Source organism: Ovis canadensis, chromosome 4 (assembly GCF_042477335.2).
Source record: "Ovis canadensis isolate MfBH-ARS-UI-01 breed Bighorn chromosome 4, ARS-UI_OviCan_v2, whole genome shotgun sequence".
Lineage (NCBI taxonomy): Eukaryota > Metazoa > Chordata > Mammalia > Artiodactyla > Bovidae > Ovis > Ovis canadensis.
The window spans coordinates 53,048,733-53,074,845 of NC_091248.1; the positions used below are offsets into that span (position 1 = coordinate 53,048,733).

A 26,113-nucleotide genomic window follows, 5' to 3' on the forward strand; every position below is an offset into this window, starting at 1 on the left:
GGTATTCATAAAATCAGATTACGTAAGTATGACACTGATTTTCCAAAATAGTTGTATCAGTTTAGACCTCTACTACCAGTATTTGAGTCCCCATTGGTCCATATTCTGGCCAATAAGTGGCAATGTCAGAGTTCTTTTTTTTTTTAATTTTAATTTTAATTTTTTTTAAATTTTAAAATCTTTAATTCTTACATGCATTCCCAAACATGAGCCCCTCTCCTACCTCCCTCCCCATAACATCTCTCTGTGTCATCCCCATGCACCAGCCCCAAGCATGCTGTATCCTGCGTCAGACATAGACTGGCGATTTGATTCTTACATGATAGTATACATGTTAGAATGCCATTCTCCCAAATCATCCCACCCTCTCCCTCTGAGTCCAAAAGTCCGTTATACACATCTGTGTCTTTTTTCCTGTCTTGCATACAGGGTCGTCATTGCCATCTTTCTAAATTCCATATATATGTGTTAGTATACTGTATTGGTGTTTTTCTTTCTGGCTTACTTCACTCTGTATAATCGGCTCCAGTTTCATCCATCTCATCAGAACTGATTCAAATGAATTCTTTTTAATGGCTGAGTAATACTCCATTGTGTATATGTACCACAGGTTTCTTATCCATTCATCTGCTGATGGACATCTAGGTTGTTTCCATGTCCTGGCTATTATAAACAGTGCTGCGATGAACATTGGGTTACATGTGTCTCTTTCAATTCTGGTTTCCTCGGTGTGTATGCCCAGCAGTGGGATTGCTGGGTCATAAGGTAGTTCTATTTGCAATTTTTTAAGGCATCTCCACACTGTTCTCCATAGTGGCTGTACTAGTTTGCATTCCCACCAACAGTGTAGGAGGGTTCCCTTTTCTCCACACCCTCTCCAGCATTTATTGCTTGCAGATTTTTGGATCGCAGCCATTCTGACTGGTGTGAAGTGGTACCTCATTGTGGTTTTGATTTGCATTTCTCTAATAATGAGTGATGTTGAGCATCTTTTCATGTGTTTGTTAGCCATCCGTACGTCGTCTTTGGAGAAATGTCTATTTAGTTCTTTGGCCCATTTTTTGATTGGGTCGTTTATTTTTCTGGAATTGAGCTGCGTAAGTTGCTTGTATATTTTTGAGATTAGTTGTTTGTCAGTTGCTTCATTTGCTATTATTCTCTCCCATTCCGAAGGCTGTCTTTTCACCTTGCTTATATTTTCCTTTGTTGTGCAGAAGCTTCAGAGTTCTTAACTATAGGCAGTTGAGTAGGTGCTGAATGGCATCTCTGCTTATCCCTAATGACACGGTTATCTGTTTTGTATTCTGAATATTCTTGTTTCCTCTTCAGTGACATATTTCTTCATATCTTTTACACATTTTAATCATTTAAATTGATTCATAGATTGTATATTGTTGATGGTAGTTCATTTCAGTTACACGTGATGCAAATCTCTTTTTCCAGTTTGTGACTTGTCTTTTTATTGTCTTAATGGTATATTTTGATCAAATAAGTTCTTAATTTTAATGCTGTCAGAGTCAACTTAAAAAAAATATTTTGAGGTGTATGCTTTGTTTAAAAAATCATTTCCTACTCTGATGTTCTAAATATTTTTGTGTATTTTATTGTAAAAGATTCCATTTCTTTCATATCTATTTAAGCCACAGGTAGCTAATATCAATATACAATTTAGGTCACAATACAAATGATTTTTTTTTCTGATCAGTTCTCCTGTGACCATATATTAAATATTTTACCTTCCCTTGATGAAGCCCCATTTATCAAGCTAGTATGCTCAGCTTCTCACCATATTCTTCTTCAAAAGGATCTTGACTAGTCCTGAACTTTCACACATTATTTAAAATTTATATTCAGCATGCAATTATTTGAAACAGTTTTTACTGGGATTTTAAATGGTATTCCATCGAATTCCAAATTAAGACAAAATTTGGAAGAATTGATATCATTATGTACTTTGGCCACCTCTTTCAAAGACTTGACTCATTGGAAAAGACTCTGATGCTGGGAGGGATTGGGGGCAGGAGGAGAAGGGGATGACAGAGGATGAGATGGCTGGATGGCATCATCGACTCGATAGACATGAGTTTGGGTGAACTCCAGGAGTTGGTGATGGACAGGGAGGGCTGGTGTGCTGCAATTCATAGGGTCACAAAGAGTCGGACACTACTGAGCAACTGAACAGAACTGATACCCTCTTTTAAAATATTCTATTATGGTTTATTTCAAGAGATTGGATATATTTTGCTTTGCTACACAGTAGGACTTGTTTTTTATCCAGTCTAAATGTAGTAGTTTGCATCTACTAACCCCAACCTCCCAGTCCATCCTTCTCCCTACTCCGTTCCCTTGGCTGAACCACAAGTCTGTTCTTGTACATCTGTGAGTGTGTTTGTTTTGTAGATAGGTTCATTTGTGCCATGTTTTAGATTCCACATATAACTGATAACATGTGGCTTTTATCTTTCTCTTTCTGACTTCACCTAGTATAATAATTTCTAGTTGCATCTATGTTCCTGCATATGGCATTATTCTGTTGCTTTTGATGACTGAGCAGTATTCCATTACATGTATGGTACCACATCATCTTTATCCATTTATCTGTCAATGGATATTTAGGTTGCTTCCATGTCTTGGCTATTGTGAATGGTGGTGCTATGAACATAGGGATGCATGTATCTTTTTGAATTATAGTTTTGTCTGGGTAAATGCCTAGATGTGGGATTGCTGGTAACTCTGTTTTTAGTTTTCTGAGGAATATCCACACTGTTCTCCATATTGGCTACAGTAACATATATTCCCACCAACAGGTATGAGAGTTCCTATTTTGCTACACTTTCTCCAGTATTTGCTTATTTCTAGACTTTTTAATGATGGCCATTTTCACCAGTGTGAGGTGGTACTTCATTGTAGTTTTCATTTGTGTTTCTCCAATAACTAGCGATTTTGACCATTTTTCCGTGAGCCTAATGGCCATCTGTATGTCTTCTTTGGAGAAGTGTCTACAGAGTCCGCTGTGAAGCACAATTTTTAAGAAATGAGTAATGGTAAGGCAAATTTTCATGATTAGAAGATTCATAACATTATCTTCAGGTTTTGTTATATGAATACCTCTTTAAAGCATCATTTATAGATGTAAATATATTTTCATTAAAAGTTTAATAAAAATTACTTTCTTCTTAAGTGATTAATATTCACTAATGACTACTGAAAATGATTCCATTTATATTGATTTTTATCAGCTCACATATTTTTTTTGCCCTGGATGTAGGAAGCAGGTAATCTGGTCATCACAGTCCTTAGAAGAAGGTCTTGGAATGCCGTAGGATGTATCTTGCCTTTGACTGGATTAAAATGGAAGCTTAATGAGACTTTATTTTTTATCATTCTGAACTGAAGATCTAGATACCTGGTATATTATTTGAGTCCTGTGGGATCACTGGCTATCTTAAGCACATGATGGGAGAGTACAGAAAGCCTAATGACTAATGAAATATAGAATTTGTTAGGTTTTATGTGAGGGAGAAAGATTCATGTTTGTTTGCAAACTAAATTTTTTATTTAATTGTTTGAATATATAGAAATAAATACATTATTAGAAAGAGAAATATTTTGAGGATAATTAAAAAACAGGTTCTATATTGTATTGTAAATGAATATAAGATGAATATGAATTCATGAATAAATTCATGATTTATCCATATCCATAAATTCATTCATATAAGATGCATATGAATGAATATAATATATTAATATTATATAAGAATATAAGATTATTATATTATTAATATAAATGTATATTATTAATTTACTTCTACTTTTGTTATAGGCTTATACTCAGGGAGACTTCTGTATTAAAGGAGCTTTAATTTATCTGCATGGGGTACCAATGTAATTGCATAAATAAATACTTTGGAAATATATCTTGAATATACAGATTTGAGGTAGATGATCAAATTTAATGCCAATTATACCTTATTGAGTGTTTATCAAGTAATGTTACCTGATTATTTCTCACAATAATGCTGTGTACTATGTGCCATTAGTAGTCTCATTTGTCAGTAAGGAAATGGAGTCTTTGAATATTCCTTTAACTATCTTCCAAAAATGTTTTTAACCAGCAGTGTATTCCAGTGTTTCTCAAACTTTAATGTGCATGTGGTTCACCTCTGGCTCTTGTTAAAATGCAGATTTTTATTTAGTGTGTGTATGTGTATTTGTATGTGTGTCCGTGAGCTCAGTCATGTCTGACTCTTTGTGGCCCCTGGACTGTGCCTTCCAGGTTCCTCTATCCATAGGATTTCCCAGGCAAAAATACTGAAGCAGGTTGGCATTTCCTACTCTAGAGGATCTCCCCAACCTTTGGATCGAACTTGCATCTTTTGTGTCTCCTGCATTGCAGGTGGATTCTTGACCAGTGTGCTACCTGGGAAGCCCCTTTTTATTCAGTAGATCTGGCCAAATATACTGAATTTCTAATAAGCAAACAGGTGATGGTCTGCTACAAAGACTGTACTTTGAATCAGTTCAGTTCAGTTGCTCAGTCGTGTCTGACTCTGTGACTCCGTGGACTGCAGCACGCCTGGACTCACTGTCCGTCAGCAAATCCCGGAGATTGCTCAAACTCATGTTCATCGAGCTGGTGTTGCCAGCTAACTGTATCATCCTCTGTCTTCCCCTTCTCATCCTGCCTTCAGTCTTCCCAAGATTGAATCAGGATCTTTTCCAATGAGTCAATTCTTCGCATAAGGTGACCAAAGTATTAGAGTTTCAGCTTCAGCATCAGTCCTTCTAATGAATATTCAGGACTGATCTCCTTGCAGTCCAAGAGACTCTCAAGAGTCTTCTCCAACAACACAGTTCAAAAGCATCAATTCTTTGGCACTCAGCTTTCTTTATAGTCCAACTCTTACATCCATACTGGAAAAACCATAGCCTTGACTAGACGGACCTTTGTGGACAAAGTAGTGTCTCTGATTTTTAATATGCTATCTAGGTTGATCATAACTTTCCTTCTAAGAAGTAAGTGTCTTAATTTCATGGCTGCAATCACCATCTGCAGTGATTTGGGAGCCCCCCAAAATAAAGTCAGTGACTGTTTCCCCATCTATGTGCCATGAAGTGATGGGACCGGATGCCATGTTCTTCATTTTTTGAACGCTGAGTTTTAAGCCAACTTTTTCACTCTTCTCTTCCACTTTCATCAAGAGGCTCTTTAGTTCTTCTTCACTTTCTGCCATAAGAGTGGTATCATCTGCATATCTGAGGTTATTGATATTTCTCTCAGCACCTTGATTCCAGCTTTTACTTCAGTCCAGTGTTTCTCATGATGTACTCTGCATATGTTAAATAAGCAGGGTGACAATATACAACCTTGACATAGTCATTTTCCTGTTCTTACCTTGAGAATCCCATGAACAGTGTGAGAAGGCAAAAAGATAGGACACTGAAAGATGAACTCCCCAGGTGGGTAGGTACCCACTATGCTACTTGAGATCAGTGGAGAAATAACTCCAGAAAGAATGAAGAGATGGAGAGAAAGCAAAAACAACACCCAGCTTTGGATGTGACTGGTGATAGAAGCAAGGTCCGATGCTGTAAAGAGCAATATTGCATAAGCCAACTAGAGTGATATAAAAAGATTGCAAGTTTATTTTCTCTCAAAGCAAGAAACCTGGATGTAGGTAGCTCAAGAGATTTCCAGAAGTCTCATTCTGTTTCTTCTGCGTTCATCCTACTGGGTTACCCTTGGCTGCAAGGGGAAATAATAGATAAGAGTTTTTTTAGCTGGGACACCAAGTCTCTCTACAGAATTGTGGTACTTAATTAAAATGTGGATCCAGCCAGCCAGTGTCTGCATCAAATCTTTTCAAGACTGAATGTGAGTTTTAGGGAAGAAAGTCTGGAGAAAATTCATTTTGAAGAAGCTGAGGAGGGGAAGGAACATGTTGCTTTCTTTGGCTTTTTATATAAAGTCCCATTTTGTAAGAATATTTTATTGAAAATATAATGATTGCATGTGTAGTCAAAGCAGCTTTTTTCTAACAGGGCTTGGCACAGTATGAACAGCAGTAGAATGAAAGGACTATTCAATCCATGTTTTAAGACTCGTAAGAGTAAATTTTCTAAATATCATGGGTACTTGAGAATTAGTCAATGATACTTGAAATATTTGAAATCATGAACCGTGGGTAGATCTGGTAATTGTGAGTTCAAAAGAGTAAACATTGCTATGATAATCTGTAGTGAACAGTGGAGAAAAAGAATTTTTGATAAATAATAGAAATGAAAGAAATTAAGAGTTCTGGGTGATAAGGTTGAGGCATGAGTGAATGAGTGGTTTTCTTTGACGGAGAAGAGTGAAAGTCTCTGGAGTTCTAATAGGAACAAATAAGTAGTTAACACTTATTAAATATCAGTTATATTCCAAGCAGTTTGCTAGATTCTTTCTATATATTTCGAACACATTGTCCATTAAGCAAAATAGGTATAACTGTTCTCATTTTACAGTTGAAAAGTAAAAACTCAAGGAATTTTGAAAAAAATTTTCAACTTTACACAGCAAAGAATTAATTTCTGTATATGTATATGGGAATGTGGTTGGATTACAACCATGAGGGTTTTTTTTTTTAACAAAATAAACATAATACATGATGTCATAGTTCTCACTCAGAACATATGATTTTTCTGAAGTAGATGACAGGTTTAAATGGGAAATGCCTGTCGTTCTTGATACCATTTGCTAGTGTGTTAAATGAAAATCTCCAGATACAGCAGCACATTTCCTCTCTCAAGTTACGTACTTTAGCAGCATTTTTATGGATTTTAAATCTCAAGTAATGATAATGATCGAAATTTGGGGCCAGACAGAAGGAATGGGGAAACACTAAGTGCTGTGTTTGGAACCTCTTAAAGTATGCTCAGAAGTAAACAGATCCATATACTCGTAATGGTGGTGCTGCTCACTACCACACTCAGCACTTTAATTTTTATAACATTCTGTTCTGATTATTTGAAGATTATTTGTATTATTTAAAGGTTAGCAGCAAGGTGTTTTTTAAACATTTCCTGCTGTTAATCGCTCTCTGCTATACAGTACTTTCTTCCTTGTCCATTCCATGAAATAGTGTTGCACTGAATTGTCTGAGCAAAGGCACTTTTGGGAAAAAAAGCTGCCAAATACACCTTTAAGACAGAGAGCAGAATTAATGGTAAAGTGAAAGTGAAAAGTTTTCTCATGGAAGGTGTTCAGAAAAGGAAAGCTTCTGGGCAACACTGATAGTCTGCTTCTATTAAAAAAAAATGTCTTTTGGAAATATGATTTTCATAGACTTGAGTTGGCTTAATTATTTAGCATCAGAAAGTAATGTTCACACAGCAGTATCATTGTGTTGACAAATTAACAAATGTAATGTGTGCTCTGATAGCACTTCATTTGCAAAAATTAGGGGAAGAGGGAGTGTTGGGTTGTTGATCATATGAAAGATAATAAGAATTAGATAGATGAATTGAATTAGGAATCTCACACAGGCAGTAACAACTATGTAATTTGTGGGGTCTTGTCCAAAATGAAAATGTGGGGCGCCTCTTGAAAGAAGTCATTCAGAATTTAGACGGCAGCGCAGAGCTTTAGACCAGTTGTGGGATCCAGCTGGGTGACTGCACAGGTCCCACAGCCACGGCGCTGGCCAGCCCTCACACCCAGGTGGTCAGAGTCAGCACTGGAATCGGACCTGGGATTCTTAATCATGTATGCTGTGCTGTTTCTACAGTGATAATCATTGAACTCCACCTGGAGACTTAGAAGTCTCCGAAAGCTATGATAATTGTAAAAGAATGTCAGAGTAAGATCCGTATTTCATTCCACTTCTGTTCCAGAAAATTACAAACTCAACCCAGCAGAACAATAGACATGCTTTGATCAAAATGTGCTAGTGAATGATGTTGACAAGGGAAAAATAAATATAGAGAAGCAATGCTAATCCAAGGTTACCATCTTTGATTCACATGATAGAATCTTTAAGTAAAACTTCATAACATGCTGTACATTTGGAGACAGTCTGATCAAGTAGTCTTTGCTGAAGGAAGGTAAACGCTGTTTTTGCTGTTTATAGAGTTCAGCCTTCCGTGATGTTCTGGTTCTTAACTTTATCTGAGTCCTTACTAACTTTATTTTTTAATCTTTTGATGCTTAGTTTTCCCCTTGCCCCCATTAACCCCTTATCATCCTCCTACAGAAATACATAAACTTCAACCTTCCTCTGAATTAATTTTCCATCTTTAATGGAGAACAGAAGGCAGCAGAAGCCCTTTGTGAGATATCCAGTGCCATCCAGGTTTTTTTTTGTATATACAGGAATTCTTTTAAATATATTCCAGTAATTTTTTTTTAGAGCTTGTAAAATCACGAACTACATTTGCAAAGATGAGCTGTCTGTGCTTTGCTTAAAACCCCCCGAACACAATTTATTGGGAGAATGATGAAATGTCCTATTAATTTAATTAAATTATCATAGAAACATGAAAGTTGAAAGATTTGGGGAATTCAGTTTTCTGGTCCTCTTCTCATAAGTAGGTGAATGTCTAAACCACCAAGTTTTAGAAGATAGCTATTTCTTCTCTCAGATATTTTTGGCGATGAAGCTTCCACAATTATTACTTAGCTTAGTATTCAGGAAATTACTTCTAACATGGATGTCCTTGTCTAATTTAAATCTATTTTGTTTTCTGTTCCTATATACATTAAAATTTGTTTGACTTTCTCCTTACACGAGTATCTCTCTGTGTATGTAGAGGGGGAGTGTTGTGGGTGGGAGGACCCATCAGCAGCTCCTCATAGCTGAGTGTTCCTGGCAGGTCCATGTTGATGATTCTCAGTTGCTGAGCAATCTTTATTGCCAGCCATCGTGTTAAATGCTTTACACACGTTCTCAGAACAACTCTTAATCTTCAGAACTCTAAGAGGTAGGTGTGTTGTGTTGAGGTTGTGTCTAAAGATAGAGGTATTACCTAACAAAATCGAACCATCTCAGGTAGTAGGTAGAAGAGATCTTCAACTCAGGTGTCCCTGAATGCTAAAACCTCTGTTTTTTTTTTTTGACAGTATGCTGTACTCTGTAATCTAATGAACTGTAATTTAACTCCCCTATATAGACACATTTTTGGTTTCTTTTTCATTTCTGCATTCTGAAAATTATCAAATATCCTCCAACTTTGTTAAAGCATGGAGGATGCAATTGAAGGTGGTGCTTTTATTAAGGAGTAATCTGATTAAGCATAGTATAACAAGTTCGCCATTTTTTTTTTGGTCATGTGATCCAGGTACAGTGAGAACTGCTTTATTCTCTGTGGATTGTGTGTTAGATGATACCACTCTGAATGTTAGATGATTCTGATATATGTTATGTTGCTAAATTTATCATATATTCTTATAAATAATTTAAACAATATAAAATGAAAAAAAAATTCCCTATGAGTTTAAAACAGTACCTTCTATAGTGTGATGACTACCCTTTAGGACTCTTTAGAGTATGTGTGTGTGTATGTGTGTGTGTTACTTACGAGTGTTTAAAGAAGATTTTTATGTCTGTGGATATTAATATATGTCATTATATGATATCTTATATTGCTTCTTACGGCTTTGTATATATGAGTATATTATTTAACCAGTCTTCTATTGATAGTTTCTATATTTTTTATAGAGACAATATTTAATATTCTTTATGTCATACCTTTGTATATGGGAAAACTGATTATTTGAATTAAGACATATAAATGGAATGATTGAATAAAAAAGCTTATGGGATATTATTTATATTTTTCTTTTAAGGAAATAGAAAGCTTTAATCTTTCCACTGATTTCTTCCCTCCTTTTTCTTTGTTTTTAGATAGTAGAACTTTTGATAGACTTAGGTAGGAGTGACTAGGTTGCATTTGGCCCAGTATAGTCACTTAAATATGTACACAGAACTTAATTTTAAATGATATATATATTTTCAATTATTATAATAATGTCAAAAACTCATACTGTTCTCTACAGATTAGTGCCTTTGTTGTTGGCAACATAATCAGTTCAGAATTAACAGGCTGTCTGGGGCAAACATCTGTCTTCCAGATTTATTAAAAAAAAAAATCTGCCTAAGAGTTGCAGTTGCTGATTACACATACCAGCTCATATGCTCTAACTTGCATGCATTATCTCAGCCACAGGCAGAGTGCCAAATGCTGCACTGTGGATACGTGATCCTGTTGCCCACAAACCGTGTTTTCTAGGGCAACTGACACTGTCAAGGCCCAGTTAAGAGCAAAATCCAAGTTATGTCTTGACAGCCAATGTATTCGTTATAGGATTCTGTCTACTCTTTCTCTGGTTAAATTTATTCATTTAGTTCCAGGACTCATTACTCCCCAATTACAGCTACTCCTAGAAATGTTGGTCTATTGTTGCCTGACAAACCAATCACCCCTGATTATTTACACTGCCTTTTATAAAAAATTCTAGGTCAGCCGACTTGAAAGTCCTGTAATAAATAATAATGACTCATTTTCTCCAAGAGGGTTTACGGAGAATTTATTGCCCTATCCATCACTGCCTGTACCATTTTTTCCCTAGTGTAACAACATAATATGACCTCTTAAAAAGCAAAATAATTAAATAAATCATCCAGTATGGTATTTGTGTGCTTTGGATGTTTCTTTAAAATGTGGATGTTCAGTGGTCATTTTTTGCTTGCAGCTAGTTCACAGTAATGGGTTTGACTCTTGTAGAATATTAGTTCACTTTCATTAAATAATATTGTCTACATGAACTCCCCCCTCTAAAATAGGTATTTTTTAACTTGAGAGATCAAAATAGATTAATCAAGTGTATAGTTTATGATGCCTTTATTAATAATTATGTTTTGACTAGTTATATTATTTGAAATGAAATTGATTCTCACATATTCTCATTAGAGAGTGATGGCATCTTTAGTTTAAGTATTACATTGTTTTTGTAAATAGCATTATATAACATCTTATATTGAGAGATAGTAATAATATTTTACGAAGTGCTTATGATATACTAGGCCCTGTGCTAAGGACTTTATTTGCATTTACTTATTTAATTCTTACAACATGCTTTCACTTCATGTATTATTGTTACTATTTAACAGATATATTTTCCCCAAGGATTTGAAACCAGATGCATTTCATTGCCAAGTTTTATAATTGTGGTTTTCACTTATGACGTGTCAGGCACTCTGCTGAGTATTTTACATGTATTTTCTGTTTCATAACTTCTTTCTCTTCCCCTGTTCCTCCCCTTTGTCTTCCACTTTTTCTCCTCCTCCTTTGACCTTCAGCTTCTTGTAATGAGCATATAATATGATCAGGTAAGGAAGTATAGAATTAGAAACTTTTTAAGTGTTTTATCCAAGGTCATGTTGCTCTAGGTTGGTATTTTTGTTCCAAAATAGGATTATATATTAATGTATTGTATTTTATTTTATATAAGATGTGCTGTATAGAAGAAGTAGTGAAAGTGAAAGAGTTGCTCAGTCATGTCTAATTCTTTGTGAGCCCATGGACTGCTGTCGGCCAGGCTCCTCGGCCAGGCTCCTCTATCTGTGGGATTCTCTAGGCAAGAATACTGGAGGGGGCTGCCATTTCCTTCTCCAGGGGATCTTCCTGACCCAAGGATCAAACCCATGTCTCTTGTGTCTCCTGCATTGGAGGCAGATTTTTTACTACTGTGCCACCTGGGAAGCCCCGAGCCTTAATGTTTTTGTCTTGCCTTAAGTATTTACCTAAAAACATGTGGTTGTCTGCTGATGGAGATAGAGCTAATAAGATCCAAAAGTGTTATTATGCTCGGTGTAATTCAGTTCAGTTCAGTTCAGTCGCTCAGTTGTGTCCGACTCTTTGCGACCCCATGAATCGCAGCACGCCAGGCCTCCCTGTTCATCACCATCTCCCAGAGTTCACTCAGACTCACGTCCATCGAGTCTGTGACGCCATCCAGCCATCTCATCCTCGGTCGTCCCCTTCTCCTCCTGCCCCCAATCCCTCCCAGCATCAGAGTTTTTTCCAATGAATTCCAGTGTAATTACTTGGGCTTATATCTGAAAACCAACAATTTTAGAGTATCTACAAGCCACATGCTGCTGGGGCTTTTACTCCAAAAAGTGGGCATATTTTGAGAGTGTTTTAGGGAAACTCTGGTGGTCTACTTGGTGCAGCATATACAGTTGTGGTCTAAAGATAAAAATTAGAAAGGTTCTTGTTTCTAACCCCGAGCTTCAGTACTATGTGGATATGCACTCTCTTACTGTAACCCATGAAACCAACAACATTGTTTTGTTGCTGTGCTTCTCACTTGTTATTTCAAGGAGTAAATTTTAATATCTCCTAAACATTGGTTAAAGGCAGAGATGCAGAGCTAAGTGGGCTATTTGCATGTCTCAACCTAAGGTATTCTTAAATTAACCAACTTTCAATTATAATGAATAGTGAGAAACTGGATATGAGGTCCCTCTGGCTGTGGACACTTGTCAGCCCATTGATCACTAGGGTTGATTCTGCTGATCTGGTGGACTGAGTGGTATCCCTTCCTCCCTCATTGCTCCAAGTGCATCTCCCCTGATGCTGTACACTGACAGAAGAGGATGACCTTCTCTGAAAGAGGCAGACATTTCTTTGGTGAAGGTTTCAAGAGTAGCTGCACTCATCTGCTAGAACCTCCAAAGTCCTCTAATGGGGTATTTGTAGGAGAACAGGTAGTCAGCTTCCAGAACTCCAGACACACCCAAATGAGGTGCTGCATGTGGCAGTCAGCATTTCTTAGAATAAAGTTGTGAGAAGGGTAGGGCTATGGTATATATTAAAAAGGGAAAATCACTCCTTTAGAGGGGAGAAAGGGGTCTCATGGGAGAAGGAAAGGTAGAACTTGGAGGCCAGCTGAGTTAGTAAAATACAAAGAACCTGGATCAACTCCTAGACTTTTCATTCTTCTTCAAATGTATAGATGTTTAATATAGTCACTGTCTGTCATCCCTTTGTCCCCAAATGGTGACTGTGGCCATGAAATTAAAAGAGGCTTGCTCCTTGGAAGAAAAGTTATGACCAACCTAGACGGCATATTAAAAATCAGAGACATTACTTTGTGAACAAAGGTCCGTCTAGTCAAAGCTATGGTTTTTCCAGTAGTCATGTATGGATGTGAGAGTTGGAGTTTAAAGAAACCTGAGTGCCAAAGCATTGATGCTTTTGAGCTCTGGTGTTGGAGATGAGTCTTGAGAGTCCCTTGGGCTGCAAGGAGACCCAACCAGTCCATCCTAAAGGAAATGAGTCCTGAATATTCATTGGAAGGACCAATGTTGAAGCTGAAACTTCAACACTTTGGCCACCTGATGGGAAGAACTGACTCATTGGGAAGGCCCCTGATGCTGAGAAACACTGAAGGCGGGTAGAGAAGCGGACAACAGAGGATGAGATGGTTGGATGGCATCACCTACTCAATGGAAATGGGTTTGAGTAAGATGTGGGAGTTGGTGATGGACAGGGAGGCCTGGCGTGCTGTAGTCCATGGGGTCACAAAGAGTTGGACACAACTGAGTGACTGAACTGAACCGTTGCTTTATAATTCAGAAGTGATATTATCAGTTGGGAATTTGGAGGAGGATACTTCTTTCTTTAATTTCAATGATGCCAAATGTCTGCCTGTCATCTGGCCAGGAAAATCAGGGCTGCTTACTGTTGCTGCAGTTCTATGATCAAATTTCCCTTCACTAAATGGTGGTGTCGAGTCCTTAGCTAACATTTCACACCAGTTGCTCCATTACTGATGGAAGCTAGATCAGCGTATCAAGAAGCAGCAAGTGGCACCTAGTGCCTATCTTGAGAAAAGTCCCCAGGTTTGAGTCACCTTGAAGTTCCTCAGCTGCTCTCCCTGAAGAGTCTCAGACACTGATTTGAAACAGCTTTTCTCAGCTTGGTAGAAGGCACACTGAATAAATACTGGAAGGAGGACAGTTTAAAGACTTAAGGCGGTTCTGTCAAGGCAGGCCATACTTTTGCTCTCAGCTGCACACACACAAGAGAATCAGTCCTGTGATCTGCCAGCATTTTATTGCCATGTTAAGTAGGCGTCCATTACAGAAGTAGCTGGCAGAAAACATTTTTGTTGTGTTTGTGTGGTAATAGTAATTTCCAACCTCTCCATTTAGTGACAGTGTTTAAAAAGGAAAATAATGTTTGCATTTTAAGAAACAGCTCCAAAAGACTCTTGGGAGCTTATAGAAACACCAGTTGTGTGTGTGGTACAGCTGATGTTTAATAGTTGGATAATGTTCAACTGACATTGACCAGTGAAAGACTGGGGTGTGCCAGTGTGCCCTTGATGATGTTGGTATACCCTATTTTCGTTCCCTTTGTGGTATTACCTGTTCGAGTATTACTGAATTAGATTATTTTTGATTTTATATATTAGATCCTGATTCAGTTGTTTTAGCTTTCTGGTCAAAGGAAATCATTCCATTATATTTAGTTCTCATTATCAAAGAGGTTCTCAATAAGTATAATTTAAGGGCATGTTTCCCTTGTGGCTCAGCTGGTAAAGAATCTGCCTGCAATGCGGGAGGCCTGGGTTCAGTCCCTGGGCTAGGAAGATCCTCTGGAGAAGGGAAGGGCTACCCACTCCAGTATTCTGGCTTGGAGAATTCCATGGACTGTATAGCCCAATGGGTCGCAAAGAGTTGGACACGAATGAGCAACTTTCCTTTCTCTCTTTTTTTTTTTTCTTTTTAAGGAGCTGGATTTTTCTCTTTATAAGAAGTTGGGAGTGGGGAAAAAGAATTGAAGTTAGAACCAACAAGGCTGAGGATTTTTTTTTATTATTATTATTACTGAAGTATAGTTGGTCTGGTGGGCTACAGTACATGGGGTCACGAGAGTCTGACATGACTTAGCAACTAAACAATGATAATAATCGATTTACAGTGTTGTGTTAATTTCTGCTATACAGCAAAGTGATTCAGTTATGTGTATAATGCATTCTTTTTAAAAAATGCTTTTACATTATGGTTTATCATAGGATATTGAGTATAGTTCTCTTGTCATTTATCCATTCTATATAAAATAGCTTCTATCGGCTAACCCCACACCCCCTAAATCCATCCCTCACTCAACTCTCTACCCCTTGGCAACCACAGATCTGTTCTCTATGTCCTTGTGAGTCAGTTTCATAGATAGTTTCATTTGTGTCATCTTTTAGATGCCACATATAAATGATATCATATTTTTTTCTGACTTACTTTCTCTTTCTGACTTACTTTGCTTAGCATGATAATCTCTGGGTTCATCCATATTGCTGCAGATGGCATGATTTCATTTTTCTTTCCGTGGCTGAGTAGTATTTCTTTGTGTCTATCTACCTTGTCTTCTTTAGCCGTTCATCTGTGGATGGACATTTAGGTTGTTTCTGTGTCCTGGCTATTGTGAATAGTGGTGCTATGGACATAGGGATGCATTTAACTTTTTGAATTATAGTTTTTTTTTTTCCCCCTGGGTATATGCCCAAGAGTGGGATTGCTGAATCATATGGTAAGTCTGTATTTAGTTTTTTTAAGGAATTTGCATGCTGTTCTGCATAGTGGCTGCACCAATTTACATTCCCACCAATGGTGTAGGAGGGTTCCCTTTTCTCCACATCCTTTACAGCATTTGTTATTTGTAGCATTTTTAATTATGGCCATTTTGACCCCTGTGAGGTGATATCTTATTGTATCTCACTGACTATATTATATAAGAAGATAGTGTGCTGAAAAATGTAGAACAAGAGAAACCAAGCTGTTATTCCTTTTTTTCCCTTACAGTATAATATGAAGTGGAATGATGAAACAGAGGGTGCTGAAGCCTTTGATAACTATAGTCATATCTGCTTTGAATCATCTCATTATTATGAGTATGGTGAACAAGGTTATCTCTTGCATTTCTGTACCACATTAAAATGTCATTATTACTGCTGCTAGGGTGACTGGACATTTTTTGAGTTGGGAAAGAATGTCTGCTGTTTAAAATCACTAATTAAAACAGGTGAATATTTATTCCTTAACCAAATTTGAACCATATAAATTAACTAAGATTTTTGTATTTTTTAAAGGCAAAAGTGGCATGCAGAGGTTCAAGCATAATTTCTCTCAGGAGCTTTAAGATAGCGCATGTTGTATTTTCTTACAGTTCTTCATACATATTGTTGATAGTACTGTGGTTATTTGATATGCTGACTACAGGAGTAACTTAGAATGCAAACTTTTCCGAAAGTCTCATTATCCTGGTTTTTTGAAAAATTGGACAAAAACAGTATTATCTCGTTTTCTCACATTCTTTAATGAACAGCACATATAACTGACTGGGAGAATAAATGGTTTTAGCATTTTGAAATCAACTACAGTCCTTTAGTGTCTGTAAAAAATAAAACAATGAAGTTACAAATAAAGATTTTTTCTTCATTTTTTAACAAACCGAAGATGGAAAATATAACAAATAGAAAAAAATCAAGCAAACCAAAGTATTTACCTGTGTACCTCGGCATCCTTTGATCCCTTGAGATTCAGATATAAAAGAAACCAAACATTATTAATATTGAAAATATGATGTCATAAGTATTATTCATCTGATTCTTTTAGAAAGCCTGTGCTTTTTCAAAGCAGCATTAGATATAAATAAAAATTGTTGAAAATAATATACCCTACTTTTCCTTAAAAATATTTAATCTGTTGGTAGAGTCATTGATGTAATATAGTTTTAATTTTTATTTAGTGCTTATTAAGGTAACTTTTTTTTTGGTCTCACAAATAAACATGTTCAATATAAGAAATATGAGAAATGGAAATATATTAAATCCTGTTATCCAGAGACAACCATGATTTACATTTTTGGTGTTTATTTTTCAACTATTTCTGTATACATATTTAAAAGTTAAAAGTAAAAATACAGTGTTCTCTGGACTATTGATGCCAATATATTTTACATGCTTATGCATGCATTCACCAGACTCTTGTAAAATATTTCAAATGTATTATCTCATTTAATCTTCATAATTATCATTTTAGAGAGGAGTTACCTCAACTCAGATAAATATATTTTCCAAAATCACAAGAATAGTTAGTAGTAGAGTCAAGATCATTTGAAACTGATAACAAGTGATTATCTCACGTTATATTATATCATTTCCCTAGCATATCACCATGCCTTCTACATTTTCCATTATTATTGACTATGTCTTTATAACATGGCTTTTATTACTGTCTAAACTGTCTTGAACATATAATGCCGTTTACTTAACAGTCTTCCATTTTTAGGTTTGACTTGTCTGTATATAAATAATGCTGGCATGCATATCCTTGTAGGTAGACATTTCCCAAATTCTGAATTACTTCCTTAAGTGAATTGTAAGAATTTGGTATCATGGAGCTGAGTCTGTACACATTTCAATGTTTTTTATTACATTTCCTTAAGCTCTGAAAGTTTCTGCCGCATAATCATACAAAGTTAGTTTATTAGGTTAACAAACTTCCTTTAACCTTTCACCTTCCTACCATGTCAATGTTTATGCAGGTATAGGAAAACTTTAATATGTAAATTAAATTGTAGTGATTAAATTTGACTGTTATTTTGTTGTTCAGTCAATCAGTCATGTCCGACTCTTTGCGACCCCATGGACTGCAGCATGCCAGGCTTCCTTGTCCTTCATCATCTCCCAGCTCCTGATGGACATTCAAACACATGTCCATTTAATTGATGATGCCATCAAGCCATCTCATTCTCTGTCATCCTCTTCTCCTGCCTTCAGTCTTCCCCAGTATTAGGGTCTTTTCCAGTGAGTCAGTTCTTCACATCAGGTGGCCAGAGTATTAGAGCTTTAGCTTCTGCATCACTCCTTCCAATGAATATTCAGGGTTGATTTCCTTCAGGACTGACTGCTTTGATCTCCTTACTGCCCAATGGACTCTCAAGGGTCTTCTTCAGCACATTTCAAAAGCATCACTTCTTCGACACTCAGCCTTCTTTATGGTCCTCCTCTCACATCCATACATTATTACTGGAAAAACCATCACTTTGACTGTAAGGACCTTTGTTGGCAAAGTGATGTCTCTGTTTTTTATATACTATCTAGGTTTCTCATGGGTTTTCTTCCAAGGAGCAAGCATCTTTTAATTTCATGGATGCAGTCACTGTTCATATTGGATGTTGTTTATCAGGTGATTTTTCTTTTATAACATTTAAATTTGGAAGTTGTCATCTATTCTTTATAATCCCTAATGCCAGTCATCCAGATCCTACTTCCTTATCACTATATTGGATTAATTTTGATCTCTTTTCAAGGATGAGATTATAGGGATATATTTTTAATTTTAGAAACTATATTATATATACTTATGATATTTAATGTCATTTTCTGTTTTAATTTTATTCTACTACAAAGACAGATACCTGGACTAGATGTAAATTACCAATATTCTGAATGCCTTCATCTCAGTATGCTAAATATTCTAACTTCAAAAGCCTTCTTTTGGTTGACTCTTAGTTATGGTCCTCTGTTGAAAAGTGTGGTTGCTTGTATTTATACTTAAGAAGATAGGAATAATTACTGCCCCCAAAATGGTATTTCCTGCATAGTTACAGAAAATATAGCAAAACACTGGGGCTTTTAATATGTATTATGTGTAAAACTCTAATTTTATGAGTAACTCAGTGTTTTCAGTTTTGTTTAAGGAAGACAGTATGATCTGCATGTTAAGTCATACAAGAGCTTTCAAATTCTCATCCACTTACATATTAAATATTAGCAAATATTACTTATTTAGATAAAGTTTGTATTCCTATCAATGCCTTTGAGCCTTTATACATCTGGCTTGTTTCTTTCTCTTTGGTTTTCTTCATTCTTCTTGTCCTTTCACACTGCTTCAGTTCATGGGTCTTTATCTTCATTCCCACCTAAGAGTATTTCCATATTCTGTTTCCTCCCTCAACTTAGATTTCATTGGGAAGGTCACTTGGTCAAAATATCCATGTTTGAGTATATTTTTTAAATCATTCTGAATTAGAGACTCCTATATTACCTTTAAAACAGTGATCACAAATTGGTAGTTATTGAAGTTTTTGTTTGTTTGTTTGTTTTTTAATTGTCTTTCTAAGCAGTAGTGTCCAGTAGGGTTCTTTTCAGTTTTTATTAATATTGTATCTGCAGTGCCTCTAATAGTATCTGATGTATGATGAATATTCAGTCAGTATTTTCTGAATGTTTAAGTTCCTTCATGATGAAAATATAGTTTTGTTTCCTTAATGATCTCTCTAATATTTTCTGGTTTACTATAGTCATAATCCTTTAGAGCTATAGAAATGATTTTGAATCATGTTTTATTGTTACTCAAATAATAATAAAACTAAGTTTGAATGAAATAACAGTGAGGAGACTTTGATGTTATATAAGCATATTCTTACTTTTTACATTAAATGATCTTTGCTTTTGTTTCTTACAACATCATGATTTAAAAAAAAACAAAAGTAAACAAAAAAGACCAATAAAAGATCCTACATTAACCTAGTCCCTCTAAAAACAAAACAAAACAAAAAAACTACTAAAAGAAGTTTATTGTAAGATGATCTTTCATTTTATCTGTAGTACTTCTTTAATGTTAACGATATGTCTATATAAAAAGTGGATTTTTTTTCCAATTCACAGGTCAGAAAAAAATAGTTTCGCAGTTACCATTATTTTCCCTTATTAATTTGTGCCTACCATCACTTTCATCATTGTGAAAGACATTTGTAGGATACTTCAGTTTAAATAAATTCCATAGTGTGATTGAGCTATAAATATGAACTTTAAAATAAAGAGAGAAAACTAGTTCATGAGTTCTAGTCTGTAGTTTTAAAGATAGAAGATAACTGTCAGATGCTTTTTTTTTTTAATTTTTAAATCTTTAATTCTTACATGCGTTCCCAAACATGAACCCCCCTCCCACCTCCCACCCCATAACATCTCTGTGGGTCATCCCCATGCACCAGCCCCAAGCATGCTGTATCCTGCATCAGACATAGACTGGTGATTCAATTCTTACATGATAGTATACATGTTAGAATGCCATTCTCCCAAATCATCCCACCCTCTCCCTCTCCATCTGAGTCCAAAAGTCCGTTATACACATCTGTGTCTTTTTTGCTGTCTTGCATACAGGGTCATCGTTGCCATCTTTCTAAATTCCATATATATGTGTTAGTATACTATATTTGGTGTTTTTCTTTCTGGCATACTTCACTCTGTATAATCGGCTCCAGTTTCATCCATCTCATCAGATCTGATTCAAATGAATTCTTTTTAACGGCTGAGTAATCCTCCATTGTGTATATGTACCACAGCTTTCTTATCCATTCATCTGCTGATGGACATCTAGGTTGTTTCCATGTCCTGGCTATTATAAACAGTGCTGCGATGAACATTGGGGTACATGTGTCTCTTTCAATTCTGGTTTCCTCGGTGTGTATGCCCAGAAGTGGGATTGCTGGGTCATAAGGGAGTTCTATTTGCAATTTTTTAAGGACTCTCCACACTGTTCTCCATAGTGGCTGTACTAGTTTGCATTCCCACCAACAGTGTAGGAGGGTACCCTTTTCTCCACACCCTCTCCAGTATTTATTGCTTGCAGATTTTTGGATCGCAGCCATTCTGACTGGTGTGAAGTGGTACCTCATTGTGGTTTTGATTTGCATTTCTCTAATAATGAGTGATGTTGAGCATCTTTTCATGTGTTTGTTAGCCATCCGTACGTCTTCTTTGGAGAAATGTCTATTTAGTTCTTTGGCCCATTTTTTGATTGGGTCGTTTATTTTTCTGGAATTGAGCTGCATAAGTTGCTCGTATATTTTTGAGATTAGTTGTTTGTCAGTTGCTTCATTTGCTATTATTCTCTCCCATTCCGAAGGCTGTCTTTTCACCTTGCTTATATTTTCCTTTGTTGTGCAGAAGCTTTTAATTTTAATTAGATCCCATTTGTTTATTTTTGCTTTTATTTCCAGAATTCTGGGAGGTGGATCATAGAGGATCCTGCTGTGATTTATGTCTGAGAGTGTTTTGCCTATGTTCTCCTCTAGGAGTTTTATAGTTTCTGGTCTTACATTTAGATCATTAATCCATTTTGAGTTTATTTTGTGTGTGGTGTTAGAAAGTGATCTAGTTTCATTCTTTTACAAATGGTTGACCAGTTTTCCCAGCACCACTTGTTAAAGAGATTGTCTTTACTCCATTGTATATTCTTGCCTCCTTTGTCAAAGATAAGGTGTCCATATTGTGTGGATTTATCTCTGGGCTTTCTATTTTGTTCCATTGATCTATATGTCTGTCTTTGTGCTAGTACCATACTGTTTTGATGACTGTGGCTTTGTAGTAGAGCCTGAAGTCAGGCAAGTTGATTCCTCCAGTTCCATTCTTCTTTCTCAAGATTGCTTTGGCTATTCGAGGTTTTTTGTATTTCCATACAAATCTTGAAATTATTTGTTCTAGTTCTGTGAAAAATATGGCTGGTAGCTTGATAGGGATTGCATTGAATTTGTAAATTGCTTTGGGTAGTATACTCATTTTCACTATATTGATTCTTCCGATCCATGAACATGGTATATTTCTCCATCTATTAGTGTCGTCTTTGATTTCTTTCATCAGTGTTTTATAGTTTTCTATATATAGGTCTTTAGTTTCTTTAGGTAGATATATTCCTAAGTATTTTATTCTTTTCGTTGCAATGGTGAATGGAATTGTTTCCTTAATTTCTTTTTCTACTTTCTCATTATTAGTGTATAGGAATGCAAGGGATTTCTGTGTGTTGATTTTATATCCTGCAACTTTACTGTATTCATTGATTAGCTCTAGTAATTTTCTGGTGGAGTCTTTAGGGTTTTCTATGTAGAGGATCGTGTCATCTGCAAACAGTGAAAGTTTTACTTCTTCTTTTCCAATTTGGATTCCTTTTATTTCTTTTTCTGCTCTGATTGCTGTGGCCAAAACTTCCAGAACTATGTTGAATAGTAGCGGTGAAAGTGGGCACCCTTGTCTTGTTCCTGACTTTAGGGGAAATGCTTTCAATTTTTCACCATTGAGGATAATGTTTGCTGTGGGTTTGTCATATATAGCTTTTATTATGTTGAGGTATGTTCCTTGTATTCTTGCTTTCTGGAGAGTTTTTATCATAAATGGATGTTGAATTTTGTCAAAGGCCTTCTCTGCATCTATTGAGATAATCATATGGTTTTTATTTTTCAATTTGTTAATGTGGTGAATTACATTGATTGATTTGCAGATATTGAAGAATCCTTGCATCCCTGGGATAAAGACCACTTGGTCATGGTGTATGATCTTTTTAATGTGTTGTTGGATTCTGATTGCTAGGATTTTGTTGAGGATTTTTGCATCTGTGTTCATCAGTGATATTGGCCTGTAGTTTTCTTTTTTTGTGACATCTTTGTCAGGTTTTGGTATTAGGGTGATGGTGGCCTCATAGAATGAGTTTGGAAGTTTACCTTCCTCTGCAATTTTCTGGAAAAGTTTGAGTAGGATAGGTGTTAGCTCTTCTCGAAATTTTTGGTAGAATTCAGCTGTGAAACTGTCTGGACCTGGGCTTTTGTTTGCTGGAAGATTTCTGATTACAGTTTCAATTTCCGTGCTTGTGATGGGTCTGTTAAGATTTTCTATTTCTTCCTGGTTCAGTTTTGGAAAATTGTACTTTTCTAAGAATTTGTCCATTTCTTCCACGTTGTCCATTTTATTGGCATACAACTGCTGATAGTAGTCTCTTATGATCCTTTGTATTTCTGTGTTGTCTGTTGTGATCTCTCCTTTTTCATTTCTAATTTTATTGATTTGATTTTTCTCTCTCTGCTTCTTGATGAGTCTGGCTAATGGTTTGTCAATTTTATTTATCCTTTCAAAGAACCAGCTTTTGGCTTTGTTGATTTTTGCTATGGTCTCTTTTGTTTCTTTCACATTTATTTCTGCCCTAATTTTTAAGATTTCTTTCCTTCTACTAACTCTGGGGTTCTCCAATTCTTCCTTTTCTAGTTGCTTTAGTTGTAGAGTTAGGTTATTTATTTGGCTTTTTTCTTGTTTCTTGAGGTATGCCTGTATTGCTATGAACTTTCCTCTTAGCACTGCTTTTATAGTGTCCCACAGGTTTTGGGTTGTTGTGTTTTCATTTTCATTAGTTTCTATGCATATTTTGATTTCTTTTTTGATTTCTTCTGTGATTTGTTGGTTATTCAGAAGTGTGTTGTTCAACCTCCATATGTTGGAATTTTTAATAGTTTTTCTCCTGTAATTGAGATCTAATCTTAATGCATTATGGTCAGAAAAGATGCTTGGAATGATATTGATTTTTTTGAATTTATCAAGTTTAGATTTATGGCCCAGGATGTGATCTATCCTGGAGAAGGTTCCATGAGCACTTGAAAAAAAGGTGAAATTCATTGTTTTGGGGTGAAATGTCCTATAGATATCAATTAGGTCTAACTGATCTAATGTATCATTTAAAGTTTGCGTTTCTTTGTTAATTTTCTGTTTAGTTGATCTGTCCATAGGTGTGAGTGGGGTATTAAAGTCTCCCACTATTATTGTGTTATTGTTGATTTCCCCTTTCATACTTGTTAGCATTTGTCTTACATATTGCGGTGCTCCTATATTGGGTGCATATATATTTATAATGTTAACAGTATTATGGAAGGGAATGGAATAACCTGAATTATGACGACTCTTGAAATATATAAGCATATGAGAAAGGAAGACAGTGGAATCAGAGGATTTCATAATGTGACTCTAATATAGTGTATCTTTTAGTGAAAATTAAAGTTATAGTCCTTTTCTCTAATATTATTTATAGTAAAATCAGAAATAAAAAGATGAGTAGTCTGTGGGAATGTCTACATCTCTGTTAGATTTCAAGTTTATAGAAAATATTTATGTGATACAGATATTTACTGCCATTATTTAATATTAGAGCACTTTAAAAATTCACAATAAATATTTAGTAATTATAAGTAATATTTATGGTGCTGCAATGACGGTACATGTTCTTTGTATTGAACTGAAAATTTGAATAATATTTTCTAATTAGTCATGCATTTTATCATTTTCTTTTAATGTATTTAATGATGAAAATCTTCTTATTATTAAAGCTCCAATTGTATTCTACTTGATTCTAATTAAAACTGCCCCTTGGCAATAAATTCTGCCTCTGAGATATCCATACTACAAGAGTGATTGTGAAAATTATGTTGAGTCTCATTTGGGAACAAGGTTGTTAGGAAGGTGAATGAAGACATAATTATTTATAAGATTGCTTATTACTTCTTCTGTTAGATAGTAAAATTCTTTATTACTTGCTTTCAGCACCTTAAATAACACAATCCTTAGAATTTGTGTTGTACAGAATGAACTGAATGATGCTGAAAGACACAGATATTGGTGAAGACCAAGGTAGATTAGGGCTTCCCTGATGGTTTCTTGCCTGTCAAAATCCCCTGGACAGAGGAGCTTGGAGAGCTATGGTTTATGCGGTTGTACAGAGTGACACATGACTGAGGCAATGAGCATGCCCTCAAAGCTAGATTAAAAACCTGAAGGTAAATGCAGGAATAAATGTAGCCACAACATTTTAGAAATCTGTTATTATTTTTAATGAGGATCCTACTTATTCTTTAATCATAATGAATCTTCTTTTCATTTTAATTTCCTTTGAGAATGAAAATTGACCTTACTTAAGGTTTTCTAGTGCTCCAGTATTCTTGCTGGAGAGGAGCCTGGCCGGCTGCAGTCCATGGGGTCTCAAAGAGTGGACAAGACTGAGCGACTAAGGATATACACAGTAATTCTGTACATTCCTTCTATTACTGCTTTTATAATAAGATTAGAAGAAATGCACATCTAATTAGACACAGTTACATATGGAAAACCAGTGGTAGATTGTCTTCAACCTTCACCTCTCTAAAGAAAGTATCTTTATTCAGTATTAGCTGTCAGGAGACATTTATGTCACATTATATTATTAAGATTGTTCTTAAACTATTAAATGGGGTAGATAATGCATTTAATGCTATTTTTTTAAGTAAAGTAACATTGTATTCTAGACCCTGAAATATAAAAGAATTTATGCAGATATATAATCTCAATTACATGTAGAAAACCTTTTAACATCTTCAAATCTTATTTATTGAATGTGTTTGTTCAGTCATGTTGCACTCTTTGCAACCCCATGGACTGTAGCCCACCAGGCTCCTCTGTCCATGGAATAGACAGAACACATATATTTGAGGAAAGCTTTGAATATAATGAGAACATCAAAATGAAAAACAGGATAAAAAGGAAAAAGACAAAAGCAAAACAGAGACAACAAAGACAGTGCAGGAAACAAAAGAAAATGTCAATTAAGCAATAATAAATATCCTTAGATAAGAGATCTTTCATTACTGAATTAAGACTGGAGTGTTATGTTCAGAGAACATGTGAAAATTGGTAACAGAAACAAAAACATTATGTAGAAGGTAAGGAACGTAAAGTTCAGGACACTTTCTTAGGAAGAAAAGCCAAAAGAAATGAGACAGAATCTTAGAAAATTAGTCTAGGAGGTCTGTAGTGAAATAAGAGTTCCAAAAAAGGGAAAATGAAATGGATAGGAAGAAATGCTATGTGTATATATGTATGATTTTTCTTATGAATTATATATATATTGTATATTCATATATTCATAAATATTTATGTATTTACATTATGTGTGATGGTGAAATGGACCATAGCCCACCAGGCTCCTCCGTCCATGGGATTCTCCAGGCAAGAATAGTGGAGTGGGTAGCCATTCCCTTCTCCAGGGGATCTTCCCAAACCAGGGATTGAACCCAGGTCTCCTACATGGAGCTTCCTTGGTGACTCAGATGGTAAAGAATCTGCCTGCAATGTAGGAGATCTAGGATCTATCCCTGGGTTGGGAAGATCTCCCAGAGAAGGGAATGACAACCCACTCCAGTGCTTGTGCCTGTAGAATGCCATGTATGGAGGGGCCTGGTGGACTGCAGTCCATGGGACGCAAAGAGTTGGACA

At 35.8% G+C, this 26,113-nt stretch overlaps 1 protein-coding gene across 7 annotated transcripts in view; it reads left to right on the plus strand.

Moving 5' to 3' along the window:
* Window positions 1-26,113, plus strand: part of CACNA2D1 (calcium voltage-gated channel auxiliary subunit alpha2delta 1) — a 541,059-nt gene that overhangs the window by 144,668 nt on the left and 370,278 nt on the right. The window lies entirely within an intron of this gene.